We start from the raw sequence: 16,053 nt of genomic DNA on the forward strand, positions 1-16,053 counted from the left end.
AGCTCTTTATCAGATGCTTCCTATTGTTGTGTAATCTACGACTTTGGGGTAGTTCTACAGACTTTTCTTTCCTACCCACGGATGGCACGGATGAACTTTGGTTCAAGGCACCAGCGCTGAATATGAAAGGCAGGTTATTGTAGCCCCACAGAACCCCACCCAATACACTGTTGAAGTGGCTCATTGCTTTTGGGTTACTAACAAACCCTATATTTTTAGATCTGTGGCAATGTGGTAATGGATACAAAACCTATTTCCCTTTGCACAATATCACACACACAAATTGTACTAAGAAGAATTAACACTTTTAACTAAAAGCCACACAGAAAATCATAAAAACAGCAAATATGCATGTGTGAACAACAAGAATAAAATTAACATTTCTTACATAGTTAAAATGTAATTTAAAATCTAGCACCCTAAAAGCTACTTCTATGCACAATGATAGGAGAGCACGGGAAAAAGATAGCACAGAAAATCTCGACTTTCTTAGGGAGAAGCAACATACTGCATATCTTGTTGATAACTGAAAATGTGTTATCAGGGAGGCAAGAAGGCAGTGTTCCCTGAAGAAAAAACACACAAGCCACAGCAGCGTCCCTTCTCCTGGACTCAGCTCGTTATCTGGGTCAAGTGCGATGTATCATTTTATTAGTCTACTGGCAGCAGTCAAGGCCGTCTCTGGCAGTATCTTGTGCGTTAATCTGTGTGAAGGGTCTCTCCTAGAAAAAAAGGGGTCAAGGGGAAGTCCTTATATATTAAATCTTATCGCTGATTGGAATTTCTGACATAAGTTTAGGAATGTCTGACATAGTATATGTGCATCCCAGACATATCCTTATGAAAATATAAGGTAAATGGACATCAATTCAGACTACACTAATTTGGCTATATGTCTGTGTTTGTGCTTGTTTGACCTTGTTATTCTGATAATTAGACACTTGTTCCATCCTATATCTGTGTTACAGTCTGAAAGACTTGACACTTTCACAGTTCTAGGAATAATAAGGCATGACAGCATCTGCATCAATGGAATCATGACAACGATTCTGCACAAATTGAGGAAAAATAGCAGCTCCTGTTACATAAAATCAAGGAAATGGAAATTTGCATTACCTAAGATGGCGTCATGGCCCCCATAAATTGTAGTCCGACCTTAGGAGCTTTGTGTCACTACAGACAAACAAGCTTTGGCAAAGACAGAGACAATGGATCTGCCTGTACCAGATCCATTGGCCTTTCCAATGTTTTTTTTAACCATGTTGTACAGCCTTGCGGCTGCTAAGCAATATGGCTGAAATTAAAGAAAAAAAGTACTGTGACACGGTAAGTGGTGTTGACCACGTCATATCAATTTTATTTTCAGCACTCTTATGGAGTGTTACACTTTAAACTAAAATGACGGGGTGAGGAAAGGGAGGCAAGCAACAATGTGGCAAGCAGCGACAGTAGGGAGGTGGTGGGCAGGATAAGGGCCAAGCAACAATGGAATGTGAGAGTTTAGAGATGGCCCACCAAACAGGTTACAATAAAATGCCAGGGGCAGAGAGTAGGCAATCAATGATGGGGCAAGTGGCTGTGGGACACAAGTGGTGGGAGGGACAGGGAAAGCAACAATGGAATGCAGGAGGTGGGTGGGAGGAACAGGCCGAGGCGGCCTGCAAAATGACACACTCTTATGGAGTATTACACTGTAAAATTAAAAAAAGACAGTACCTCTGCAAGCATGCAGCCAGTAGAAGGAAATTGGCTGCAGACAGGAAGCTGTAGTTGGCCCTTGAGCCACATAACTTGACATAGGTAGAACGAGAATGGGAAAGCAGGAGACGTTGACCAATGAGAAGCATGGAAATTAGAATGATGTTGAAGCTGACCATTCATAAGTAATGATATGTAATGGGCAGGTTGTGAGCCTTTTTCTTTTAATATTTACAAGAGACCCACATGTGGCAGCACATGCTCTTTCTCAGGCAAAACCTTAAAAGAGAAAACTTAAAAAACAACCATGCTGAAACATTTACCGTCAGTATTAGCCATTGTTATGCCAAAGAGCACCCGAAATTTGGTTCACATCAAATGCGTCCTTTTTCGCACTTCTACCCAAGGCACTCAGACTACTTTACTTCTGAGGCCCATTGTCATAATGTATTAATGAAGAGAGATGCTGGTATATGAAAGATGGTTTGAACACAGTAAATGTGAATGAAAGTTCTCAGTGGATGCTAATATTAAAAGTAGAGGTCACTTTAGGAGACTGAAGAGAGAGATGCTCCTTAGTAATATTAATAATTATGTTGTTAACAGGGAAGATAGTGAGTGCATGGAAAATAATTCAGGTTGATCTGGTACAGATCAAAGCAACAAATGGGTTCAAAAGTGCTTTTAGGTGGCACAACAGACAAATCAATTAAGTAAGCACAGGAAACACTACTGAATTTGTAGGGCAATTAATTGACAGGGAGAGCCTAGCAGTCCTTTTTATGCCACCACAATCTATTATTCACAAAGATCAACAGGACAAGTAGATTGTTGCACTTGAATTCAGACAATAGGTCTGTTTTTTATAATTCATGAACACAGACACCTTTTGAAATGTAGTTAGTTATGCACACACATAGCATGTGCACATGATACATACAGACAGATCAGCAATCTAAGAGACACCCATTTCATTAAGACCAACACAAACACAGGCACCCTTGAACAGAGTATAACAATCACACATACCCTCCTGAATCTGTTGCACATATTGATATGCAGCAGGGGACACAGAATGATGTGCATCAGCAAAACACAGAATGATGTTCAGAAAAAGGATATAGTGTGAAGTGCAGGAACAAACCACTGGGTGGTGTGGGCTTGGGGAACACTCGGTGATGTCCACAAGATAGCACTAATGGTATACATCAGGGGAGTACTGGGTGATTGTTATGCTTTTTTGAGCTGGCTTTCTTCGGGCTGATTCACGATCTGCAGCAGAATTGGTAACCAGCCCTTTGCCACTCCAGGACCTTGTATTGTGTTCTTGTCCTGGTTCACACCTTGTTTCTGGCTTGGAGAGGTGACTGTGCTCAGTGTCACCATTGATGCCATGGGTCAGCATACTCAGGTTGTGTCTCTCTGACAGGCTGGTTGTACTTCGTGGAGTACTGGGAAGGCAACACAAGAGTTCTGGGGCAGATTTGGAGGCAAAATGTTCTAGGAGTCACACCTTACTCAAGGAAACATCAATGCACAGGATTCCCAAATCATGAAAGTTCCTCATCAAATTTTATTGTAGAAACTGCCCAGTTCATTAGGGCTGGCAGTTCCCAGGTCATCCCTATACCTCCAGTTTTTCAAGCTCTACAAGGAGGAATGAACAGCAAGACACTGTGTTGCAATGCAATTGAAGTCTTTTTTGGGACATCACCCTTCTAGCCTTCTATTATCTCCAGTTTGTGAAATTTCTTAGGTCATATTAGTTCAGGGCTCAAGTTTCCATTCCTTTCATGAACTTTATTTCCACTTTTGAAATTTCACAGCATTTGGATTGGGTCTTCACAGGGTTTTTCTCTGCCTTGGGTTTTTTAACTCCTGAGATCAATAGCCCTTTCAAGCAGACATCAGTGTGGAACTTGAGGGCAAGACTATTGAAAACAACAAGGGCAAGTAAGCAGTGCAAAATAGATGGGAAATTAGTTCCAGAATGGAATATATGAAAAAGGTGGAGAGTGCACATGAGCAGGCTGGGGAGTCAGAACATGAGAAGTGGTCAGGTCAGAGGCAGGTGGCTGGCCACCTGGAGAACAGGAGGAGCAGGGTCCTCACTTCCAGATTAAATAAAGTAGAGTCAGTTGGATGGAAGAAATAGCCTAGAAGTTTGTTCCATTGTTAGGTGCACTAGGTGCACTGCTGCCAAAAATGTATTTCACAGTTGGTGTCCCTTTTCACTTTTGTTGTAATTCTCTGTCTTCTTCCTAGTTCTTTTCCCATTTTTCGCTGTTTAATCCATTGTACCCTGTGATTATGATGTACCTATTATCTCTTTCAAGATTGTTGGTGGTCTCAATGTATGTCCACTGAAGGTGTTGGGTTAAGAGTTGCACTCATAGTAAGCCATAATAAAGCTTGTGGGGAAGGAGATTGGATGTGTACCAATATAAGATCCGCTTGGTGCAACCAATTCCAGTATTTCTCTCTCTCTCTCTCTCTCTCTCTCTCTCTCTCTCTCTCTCTATCTCTATCTCTCCTCTTTAACCCATTTCCCCTGAGATGAGAAGATATTCAGCAATTATCTGTCTCTGTGTATGCTTTTCCTTCAGTCAGAAGGCTTATAGCTATGCATCAGTAATTTTTGGAACAATCTTGGCTATCTGTCTCTGTGTATGCTTTTCCTTCAGTCAGAAGGCTGATAGCTGTGCATCAGTAATTTTTGGAACAAACTTGGCTATCTGTCTCTGTGTACGCTTTCCCTTCAGTCAGAAGGCTGATAGCTGTGCATCAGTAATTTTTGGAACAATCTTGGCTATCTGTCTCTGTGTACGCTTTCCCTTCAGTCAGAAGGCTGATAGCTGTGCATCAGTAATTTTTGGAACAATCTTGACTAGCAACAGTCAACTTGTGACAATATCCACTTTTGCACATAGATCTAGGTGTGCAGAGATATAGTGACGAACAAAAGACATCCTGTATTCTTTACACTATCCAAAACCAATCGAAAACCAACCACTCCAAACCTTTGTGCCCAATCCTTGACAGTAGGTGGTGCCAATGTCCAATGTCTGTAGCGTTCTAGTGAGGCTACGGATCTCAGAATTGATATGGTTGCTGCTTTGCAGTTTTACAACAGCAAAATTTAATTCAGTTGTGTGCTGAAAATGTGCTATTTCATCAGACACTGACTTCAAGAGCGAATAACATTCCAATGTCTGTTCAAGTTTTTGTTTATCTTTTGAAATTAAAAAACTGTTTATTTTCTTGGCATTTTAGTTTGCCTTTAAACCCAAACAGTTTCCACATGAAAGGGCAAAGGTAGGATACCTGATCACAACCCTTACTGGAGCTGCCCTATCTTGGGTGACTCCGTTTGTGTCTGCTGCTGATCCAAGCATTGATAACTTTAATGCCATTTCGGTGACATATTTAAAAATATTTGACAGCCAAGACTGGTATTTCTTGGCAGAAGAAGCACTCTGTGACATGTCACTGTTCTCACTCATCTCACAAGATTTAAACTTTTGATGAATTTGTTACATCAAGATCTCAAAGATGAGAATCTATGCAGGCAATACTTTATTCTTAGGTGATATAATTGATGCGTCACTGATGGGTGGATACTCAATCCTAGAATGAAGAGCAGAAAGATGAAGTTCTAGAGGACCTGGGTCTGTAGCTTTATTTCCTGCAATCTTACACTCCCACAATGCAATGAGTCTACCCCATCCCCAGAGACTATAAGAGGGTTTTTGACTGAGGCTGAAAAGGAATGGCAGTGAAGAGTTGGGCTTCCATTGGTTGAGATGACCCTAGAACACATAGCACAAAATTGCCCATTTGAAACAAAAATGAAGCAGAAACACCAGAGCTGGTACTCTTTGAGGGACAGAAGGATGGGATTTCCCCAAATCTTTTACCTTGGATTCTCCAACTCCTTTGACAAAACCATTTCGGTCTGTTCCTTTTTATGTAAATCTCTATTGTCGAAATGAGATCCAGCTTCCTGTATGGGGCCAGCTAGACTGCAGAGTGATACGAATATGTTTTGGTGAAGAATGAGCATGAAACAATACCACATGAAATAAAAACTATTCTACAGCAAGTTCGGATAATTCCATTATATTCCTCTACTGTGAAAGAGATGATAACTCTTTTATTTGTTTCTCTTGGAACCAATAAGGAAACTGTTTTCTTTGACCTAATTGCATTATCCACTTGTACAATGGTTTTTGGTTTTCCATGGTTTAAAAACCACAAGCCTTATAAAAATTGGGTCACTCATACTTTATCTTTGTCCTACAGTTTTCTGGAGATCATTGTTACGACACTTGAGGTTATTGGTCATGCACCAAAGAGACAATATTAGATGTCATAACTCCTATTACTCTAGCTTTTTTCACAACTCTACCAGAGCATTACCATGCCTTTGCGGATGTCTTTCAAAAACCAGCTGTTCTGTCATTGCCACCACAGAGGTATATTGATTGTGCCATTACAACATTGTCTGGTGCAGTTGTTCTGTATGGTCAGTGTTTTCGCTATCAGAAAAAGAAAAGGAGCTTGAAACAGTGCTTGGAAGAAAATATGCAGAATGGTTGAGTGTACCTTCACCTTCTGAAGCATACCTTTGCTTTGTTCTCAAGAAAAACTAAGACTTACTGCCTTGGTGAAACTATTGTGATCTAAATAAAGTCACTAGTAAAGACTGTTGTCCACAATCTCTCATCAAAAATATCTTGGAGCCTCTGTGTGGAGCTTTCCGTTTCCTCAAGCGTAGTCTCCTTGGGGCTTATGCTGCACATAAAATAAGGTGATAAGTGGGAAACATCCTTTAATACACCTTTTGGCCACTCCAAATGTAGAGTTATGCTGTTTGGGCTATACAATGCCTTTGCAATATTTTAATGGTTTATAAACCTTATTTTCTCCAATGTTTTGAACCCACTATGTAGTTTTCTACTTAAATTATATCTTGATATACTCATCTAGTATAGAACTATATAGAGAGCAAGTTTTTCCCATATTATTCTGTCTTCGGCAATATCAGTTATTCTGTAAGCCAGAAGAATAAGAATTTCAGAAGACTAATATTAAATAGCTTGGTTTTGTTTACGCTCTACTGGGTTCTCTATGGGTCCTAGAAAGATAGCTGACTTTCAACAATCAACGTCTCCCAAGTCAGAGAAAGAATCACAGTACTTTCTGGTATTAGCCAATTTTTACTGCCAATTCGTTGACTATCGTTGCAAAATAAGTGATGTAACATTTCTCGGGTACTGAAGAAAGAGAATCTGCATACTGGATGGGATGATAAAGCACAAGCAACCCTTTTAGACCCCAAGAAAGCCTTTATATGTTCACCCATTTCTGTCATCAAGACTCATCCAGATGTTTTATAGTGGTGGCTGCTGCTTCTGTTTAGCCTGTGGGACCAGTCCTGTTACTGGAACATCTGATGATGGGTTTTAACATACCATATTTTACTTGTCACATGTTCTATCTTCTGAGTAAAACTACTCTGTCATCAACAAGGTGTTACTTGATTAGAAGCATGCATTTCTAGAGTACAAGTGTCTTTTAATGGACACTAAGGAGTACTTTGCAGTACATTTGTAGTATTTTTTGGTTTTACAAAATATGCAGTGTTAGTCCACTTGAAGGAATTAAGGGCCAGATGTATCAAAGGATTTTACCCATTCTATGTCTATGGGAAAATATGTTCGTACGTAGGGCCCTGCATGTTTCTTTTGCACTTCCATTTTTACCTACATTTCTGATTCCTAAAACATTGTTGCAGATGCCTTACCTGGTTAGTATACTGTGGAATAATAACCCCGAATCTCTTATTCTTCCATCAGATCAAATTATTGGACTTGTGCAATCATTTCTACAAAGAGTTTGAGATGCTCATGCTGAAGTATAAAACGAGACTGTTGTGGGTTATATGTTGAAAGAAAGGGTAACCAGACGGTTTGTCTTAGTGGGGTTGTTTTTATTTATTTATTTATTTTCCTCTTTTATTGTCACTTAAGTGTACTTATTGTTTCTCTTTTCTTTACGTCTTCTTCTTTCTGGTCTTTCCTCCTTTGTATTTCTTTAGGCTGGGGACGTCTTCGGGCCATCCACGGTACTCCTGCCAGTCCGCCTCGAGTGAAGAGCGAAAGAAAAACAAGGAAGCGGAGTCAGATAAGTGTCTCAGGGCTATGGGGTGGGGAAACCGGGAAGGTGCGCATGAGTGACAGGTGGGGAATCATACACCGTCAGTGACATAAACCCTTATGATGACCCTATGAACATCTGCTTTTAAAAGGGCCCTCCACCAGAACTCCACAACCGTCACCCTTAGGGTGTGTTCGCTCCCACTGTCCCTTCACTGCCCTCCCCTACTTGCGTGTAGGCCATGATTCCGTGCCACAAAGGCCGTACCTTGTTTAGCCATGCTCCTCCAGGAGTGTGGCGTGGCTGTCTCCTTTGGCTCCCCAGGCCGCCTTGCGTAGCCGTCCTCCTCCGTCCTCGGGTTCTCCCTTGTTGGGCTCTTCCTCTGATTTCGGCTCGGGTCCCACGTCTTCTCTCCTGTGTGTCCCTGGCTCCTCTCGTTCGGGTCCCGCGCCTTCTTTCCTGTGCATACCTGGCTCCCCTCGCTCGGGTCCCGCATCTTTCCTTCATATCCCTGTTTCCCCTCGCTCAGGTCCCGCGTCTTCTGGAGGGGCCCGCGGAGAGGAAGAGACGCAGTCTAGTCTCTCTCCGCGGGCAGTTTCGGGAAAGGAAGTGGCGCGCAAGGCGCCTCACTGGTGGAAAGGTAGGTGGGGGTGGGTCTTAGGTAGGGCATATAAGGGGGGTGGAGGGTGGGGTCGGCCTCTTTACCGCGCCGACGTTAGGTAGGAAGGGGTTTTCTTATTTAGGAGATTTAGGCAAGGTTTGGGCAGGCTAGTAGGCCACAGGGCCAGCTTGGGCAGGTTTTCTTTCCGACAGGCAGGCGCCCCGCCTCGCGGGCCCTGTGTAAATCTTTTTCCCCCCATTTTTAGTATTCTAAGGCATCAGCTGCGGGGGCGGGCGGGCCGCTTCGGGCGGGGGGAGCGGCTCCGTTTTCGGCAGTAAACCAGCGGGGGGATCGGGGACGGCGGCCCCACCCACTTTTTGGACAAATATATAGCGCGGAGCCGCGCGATTGTGGGAGGCGGCCCCCGGGGCAAATTTTGGCTGAAACTCAAGGCCCAAGGGGAGCGGCACATAAACCGGCGGGAGCAGGACGCCGGCACCGACGCGCGGGGCCCCAAGGGCCAGTAAAAAGCAACAGGCCACACGCAAGGGCCCCCCCCCCCCCCAAAAAAAAAAAAAAATAAAAAATTATAAGATTTTTATTTTGCCTCACAAGTTCAAGGGCAGGTAGGATATAGCTGACACCTCCCCCCCCCCCCCCCCAGGGGCAAGGGGCAACGCAGGGCCCACCAGAGCGGGCCAGATAATTTGGGCCAAAAAAAAAAAAAATAATAATAACATATTAAATACAATATATATATAACAGATAATAGGAAAACTAATATATATATAACCACAACATGGCCAACAGCCACGACGCGGAGGCAGTGAGGGCCGCACTACGAGTACTAGACGAGGCAGGGAGGGCGGATTTGCTTAGACCTGGGGTTCTAGATCAGGCCTGGGTGGGGATGACGCGCCCCAGCAGGGCGGCATCCGGGCGGGTGGCGGCTGCAATAGCAGCATGCGAGTCGCAGGACTCGGAAGGGGAAGGAGACGACGAGGCGATAGCCCCAGGGCAGGACCGGACCACGCAGCAGGCCCGCTAATGTTTGGTGGGGAAACCCAGGTGTCGCAGGATGCAGCGCCAGCCAGCGCGCAAGCGGGCGCGGACCCAGCGGATGGAGCACAGATAGGTGTTGGATTAGTTCTGCCCTCATGAGTTATGGGCAGGTACGGTCGTTGGTACTTTAGCGAGACATTGCGAGAGTAGACAGGCAATGTGATATTAACACTGTGTATTTCTCTCTTTACAGATATCCCGTCCCTGCTGTTCCTTCCCCTTCCTTCCCTCACCCGATTACTCCAATGCACCGTGGTTTATATAGGTGACTTAGTGGTGTCAGGAGGCGGACCCTTATTTGCATCGCACCGAGTCTGAGGAGCATCTACAACGTGACACATAGGGTTTCGCTCAGTACTCCGGGAAGTTCCAGGCTCTTCAAGAGGTTGTCTAGTTGTATATTGAGGAGGAGTTATGGGCATTTTACTCAGGGGTCTAGTAGCTTGGCTTTTAACATCTACTGACCGGTGATAAGCACAAGTCAAGTCAACGGCTAGTTCAGTATCGATTTTAGGGTGCTGTCTTATCCAGTTCCGAGTGTTTGTTGGAAGGGAATCTAGATATTGCTCTAAAATGATGGCCTTAATGACGTCCTCGCGATTAGTCCCTAAGGGCCCCAACCATTTCAGCCCTAAGTCCTTCACTCGGAAGTAAAAGGTACGTGGATCTTCATTCTGACCCCATTTAGCTTTACGAAATTTCATCCTGTAATATTCCGTATCATGCCCCACTCTTTCAAGAATACTGTTCTTAATCTTGGAATACGGGGTGGTGCCACCGGGATTTGCAACCTGATAGGCGGACTGGAGAGTACCGGTTAAGAGAGGAGCAATATATTGGCCCCACCGGTTTTCAGGCCATTGAGCTGATGAGGCTACTCTTTCGAAATTCGTAAAGAAGGAGTCGGGGTCTTCACCTTCTTGATATTTTTGTAATACCGAGCTTGGCACGTTTGGATGTACTTTGCTGGCGGCAATTGTATCAGTTAGTTTTTGAAGAGCGGTCTCATGGACTAATTAGTTATTGGCCATTATCGTAGCCTGACATTTCGAGGCGGCTTGAAGGGCCTCTCTGTCCTCTTTGGCCTCCCTTTGTTGGGCCTCCCAGACTAATTGGAGGTGGTGTTGACCCTCCGCCAATTGTTTTATCATGTCCTCCAGGGTAGGTTTCTCCTCCATGCTCGCAAAACCTCGATATGACTCAGTCAAAGGGTGTGGTTTATCACTATACCCTGATCCCACTTCTGACACCACTGTGAGGGTGGGTTCAGTGGTACAGAGGACTCAGACTCGGACGTACGTGCTATATGAGCATAACCGCCCTTTATTTATTTATAGTGAGGTAATTGTGGCGATACGGCTTTACTGTTTTACAATCTCTCTTTGGTGTTTCTCTGTTGCTGGTTTGGGTGTCCTTGTATGTCTCTTTAATGTTCTTTCTCTCCCTCGTAGGTGGCGAACTCCAGATGTCTTCCTCTTGGTTCCCGTGGGCTCTCGGAGAAACACAAGGACATGTCTAGGTAAGTGGGGTGGTTGTTTACTATCTTTATTGTCGGTTAGCAAGAAGTGAGGGAGAGTGCGAGGGAAGGAACTTACAGGGCGTAGTGTCTGTGGGGTTAAATGAAGAGAAGAGGGAGTGGGGTTGATTATTACTATATCAATGGTGGACTGGTGATAGGGAGGAAAAAGTGATCTGCAGTGCCACAATTCCTGATTCAGAACGACCTTCCCTGTTCCCCTCCTGCTCTTCCCAGCCTTCTATTCCTTCCCTCCACCTCCCCCCTCCCTAGTCCCTTTAGTGGCGGTGCCCCTTTAATATGGCCCGTACCTTGTACAGCCACGACCCTCCTGGGCCGTGGCAGGGTTCCTCTCCTCTTTCTCGCGGTTTCTTCTCGGCCTCTCCGCTAGTACCAGGATTCCTGTCCTCAGTCTCCCGTCTGATCTCCGTCACCTCCTCCTCTCGTCGTTGTTCCATCTTCTTGGCTTCTCCTACCGCGCTCTCCTGTTGCTCACCGCGCGCCTCTTGTCTCTCTGCCGTCTCTTTAGCCGCGGCAACCCGGAAGTCCGGTGCCGGGCGCGAGCCCCGCCCCCACGCGTCTCCCTGACGACGCGGGCCGGGTATGGAGAAGGTGCGCGGCCATCGCCATGACTCCGCGTCTGTAGGCGAGGTGGTAGACACCCGCCTACAGTATGTTTGCATACAGTCCATATGTGCTATATTTGGCTAATGGAAACATATTCTAAATCAGGATTTCACTTGCAATTGCTTTCCAAATTCCAAAAATTCTCTACACCCAGTTTATTCCCTGTGGATATCCAAAGCCTGTAGAAACCCCATACTTGTCTACTACCCAGTGCCTAATTTGTAAATAAAAACGTGCCGGTGCCCAAAGCCCTCCTCTTAAACATGCGGCTACTGCAATTAAATGTGCGAACACTGAATACTGAGGCAGCGTAATCCTGAAGCCATCTTGGGCCTCTTCAATCCATTTAAAGCCACTCCTTGCCCCTCCAGCTCACTCTTGCAGATTTCTGTTTTTCCCCTTTGTGATGCTTTTTCGTTTTTCTCTTCCTCCGTCTTTCCCATATGTGTCTTTTGCTCGCAGTAAATGCTTGAGGCAGAAAAATAAGTGCCGGCCCACAAAAATAAGTGTTGGTGCTCTGCACCGGAATCAACAAGCACAAATTAAGCACTGCTACTATTACTCCTTAGGGACCCAGATGAACAGAGTTAGATCTCATGTTTTTGCAGGAGTATGTTCTTGTGCGAGGATAACTGAAGGGAATCATCAGTTTTAGGAATAAATATAGTAAATATGTGACAAAAGTCGTGTACAACGTAATCTCCAAGACAGCCATTCAGGGACAGGTTGGTCTAGTATCCAGTATAGAAACATCTGCAACCAGTGCTTAATTTGTAGAATAATAAGTGCCGGTGCTCAAAGTGCTGCTCAGAAATCTGCGGCAGCACCGGTGCGCCGAGTACAACACTAGGGGGGTCATTCTGACCCCCGCGGGCGGCGGTCGCCGCCCGCCTGGAGGGAGCCGCCATATGGCCGCTCCACAGTCGAAAGACCGCGGAGGCCATTCTGGCTTTCTCGCTGGGCTGGCGGGCGACCGCCAGAAGGCCGCCCGCCAGCCCAGCGGGAAACCCCTCCCCACGAGGAAGCCGGCTCCGAATGGAGCCGGCGGAGTGGGTATGTGCGACGGGTGCAGTGGCACCCGTCGCGTATTTCAGTGTCTGCAAAGCAGACACTGAAATACAAAGTGGGGCCCTCTTACGGGGGGCCCTGCAGTGCCCATGCCATTGGCATGGGCACTGCAGGGGCCCCACAACACCCCATACCGCCATCCTGTTCCTGGCAGGCGACCCGCCAGGAACAGGATGGCGGTATGGGGTGTCAGAATCCCCATGGCGGCGCAGCAAGCTGCGCCGCCATGGAGGATTCTGCAGGACAGCGGAAAACCGGCGGGAGACCGCCGGTTTTCCTGTTCTGACCGCAGCTGAACCGCCGCGGTCAGAATGTCCTGAGGAGCACCGCCAGCCTGTTGGCGGTGCTCCCGCATCCCCGGCCCCGGCGGTCCTTGACCGCCGGGGTCGGAATGACCCCCTATGTCTTAAATCCACCTCAGGACACTTTAATCCACCGCCAGACAAAGGGAACACACCAAACTGAAAGTGTTCTGAACGCACCATGAAATGCAGATAATACCGGTGCATAACAGGTGTAAGAACTGAAGGAGGAGGACAGGACAGGTAGGTGCATATATTTTTAATAATTACTGGGCCCATCGCACAGGGGAGAAAAATTCAATAGCCCCGACCCTATTAAATAAGAACTGATGCTAAGTACCGGAAACCACCAGCACAAATTAAGCACTGTCTGCAACTAACATATGCATTCAATGCAGCCCATTTTCCTTTATGGAAATGGGGCAGCATTTAGAAAGTTTGGTTGGCAATAGGCAGTGCTCCCATCGACCACTGCCTACTCCCCAACAAATGTGTTGCTTACATCCACAAAGAGGAAGGGATCTCACTGGGCATTTCACACGTGTATGTGTAACCACCAAAACTCAGGACTTGGTTATTTTTTCAATGTTTGTGCGACTAGATTTCGGTTTCAAAACATAATATATACACCATAACAAATCTCTGTTTAGAAGGGATGACCAAAACATGCCCCTTCCAAATAGTGATAGATATCCCTTTCTAAACTAATGTTTGGACCGAATAGCAAAATGGGTTTAGCACATAAAAAAGCCTTTTACAGACGTTTGCCGTCATAATTCCTATGATTTTGTGAATTAGCAATTACAAAATGGCTTAGTAGATCAGGCCCTAAGTGACAATTAACAAGCATGCTGAAAGTAACTGTGAGGCGGACAGATGTTACAATTGAGACTCTGGCAGACCCCTTAATTAAGCCCTGGAACGTGGTGATACTAATGTACAGTGGAACAAATACCAGATACCAGTTAAAACGCGGCTAGGACGTAACACAAATATTTTTGTCCAACATTTGATGAGGGGGCCACCATATATGATTACACATTTTTGTGGATTGGTGCGATTGAATTAGGCAACAAGGTTCACTGTTATTGTGTATTATTATAGGAAGTTATCTGTAAATTGTGGTCTTATTTTGCCCCTTTGCCAACATCTTTTACTCAAACGATTGAGGGATCTTTTCTCTTTGTGTGGAAAAAGTGGCATTTTCTGCATGTAAACTTTAGACATTACTGCAAAATATTTGAAATCCATGACATTGATTTTCGCAGGCTGTGCCGATGGCATGTTTTTGTCCAGATTTTGTTGATGCTTATGCCTCATTTTGTGAGCGAGAAGTTAAATCTGCAAGTGGTATCGTGGTTTTGAAAAAGACCACACATCACATACAACAAAGAATTGATTTCAAATGCGGATTCTTGAGTAAGTTTGGCAGGTATAGTAAAAAAAACAATCAGTCAACAGGTTTATAAAAGAATGTCATGCCAGGTAGAGGTACTGCGTTGTATTATACTGGTATTTGTATAGAACTTTCCTAACCCTTGTGAGGCCTAAAGCGCTTTCCTGAGTGTTTATTTCCTTTCCCTTGCATTCCTCCTCCAGCACATAACACATGTAATGCTAATCTCTGAATGATCTGCTTTAATGAGCTGGAGGAAAGCACCCCTGCAAGCACTGACTTGAAATACTGTATATAGGAAGGATGGAATTCCAGGCAAGTGTTGGTTGAGCTGCTTCCCAGCCCAGCTTGCAAATTCTTCAGTTTGGTACAGCAATCACATCTGAAATTTGATGTAAGTGCCATGCATGCATGCATTTGATGTAAATGCCATGGGTTGCAATGCCGTCACCCCAATAGTGGCATTTCTTTAAGTACATATGTATTCACCACAAATAGTGCTGTGCAGAGGGCCAAATTGCATTTGTATGAAATTACAACAAATGCCTATACTACGCATGGTAAGTGTATTTCAGATAAGTAAAACATCTATATATGTATAACCTACAATTACCCTTACTACTCTTTACCATTACCCATCCCCAAACCCTAAATCTACCCATACCTGCCTTTGCCATTGCCCTCCCCTAAACCCCTAGACCCCAAATTTATTGTTATATATATATATATATATTTATATTTATATATATATATATACATACACACACACACACATACACAGACACACACACTTAATCAGTAGAAGGTGTGATAAAGGCATGCTTAGTAAAAGCACAATTACTTTCCAGCATGGTAAAGGCATGCATGGTAAAGGCTGCCATGTGAAGACATTGTGTGGGACAGTCATTGCTGTAATGACTGTTTCTCCAAATTACTGGGATTGGAATTACTGATTATAGATGTTAAATGTTCCTCTGTACCCTCCAATTATGAGTTATTGCACCTGGAAAGAGGAATAAAATATAGACCCAGGTTTACTAGATGCAAATCTGCTAGGACATAACCCTTCCTTGTGGATAATAGGCCCTTTATCGTTCAATTTACCCCCAGCTTGGTGTAGGAGGCAAATGGGGACGGGGATCACGGTGGTATGGGGGTCAGAGAGGGTGTCCATTGCAGGGTGGGCTGCTGTAAGATTGTGGGGGCTTTTCACTCTCTCCCCCACCCGCAGGTTATAGGTGAAATCCAGTGGGGGGCTGAGCAGTGCTTTTATTGACTGTGTTTTCTGACCACTAAAATCTACCCCAGTGTTGCCACTTCTGTTGAACCTGGAAGCAGGAACACCAGACTTCCCACAAGAGGGCAAAGGAGTGTCCCACCACAGGCTATCACACTCTTAGTTGGGCTATAGATGCATCAGGCCTCTTTCTACAAGAGCCCAATGGATGAAAATGGAAACCTTAAAAGGAATGTTCTAAAAAAGGGTCATATTGGCCCTTGTATCCGAGGGCTAAACATTAAGGGCCTGATTTAGAACTTGGCGGACGGGTTACTCTGTCATGACGGTGACGGATATCCCGTCCGCTGAAATCTAAATCCCATTATGTTTCCGCAGAAGGGTTAT

The sequence above is a fragment of the Pleurodeles waltl genome, chromosome 4_2 (genome assembly GCF_031143425.1).
Source record: "Pleurodeles waltl isolate 20211129_DDA chromosome 4_2, aPleWal1.hap1.20221129, whole genome shotgun sequence".
In the NCBI taxonomy this organism is placed as follows: domain Eukaryota; kingdom Metazoa; phylum Chordata; class Amphibia; order Caudata; family Salamandridae; genus Pleurodeles; species Pleurodeles waltl.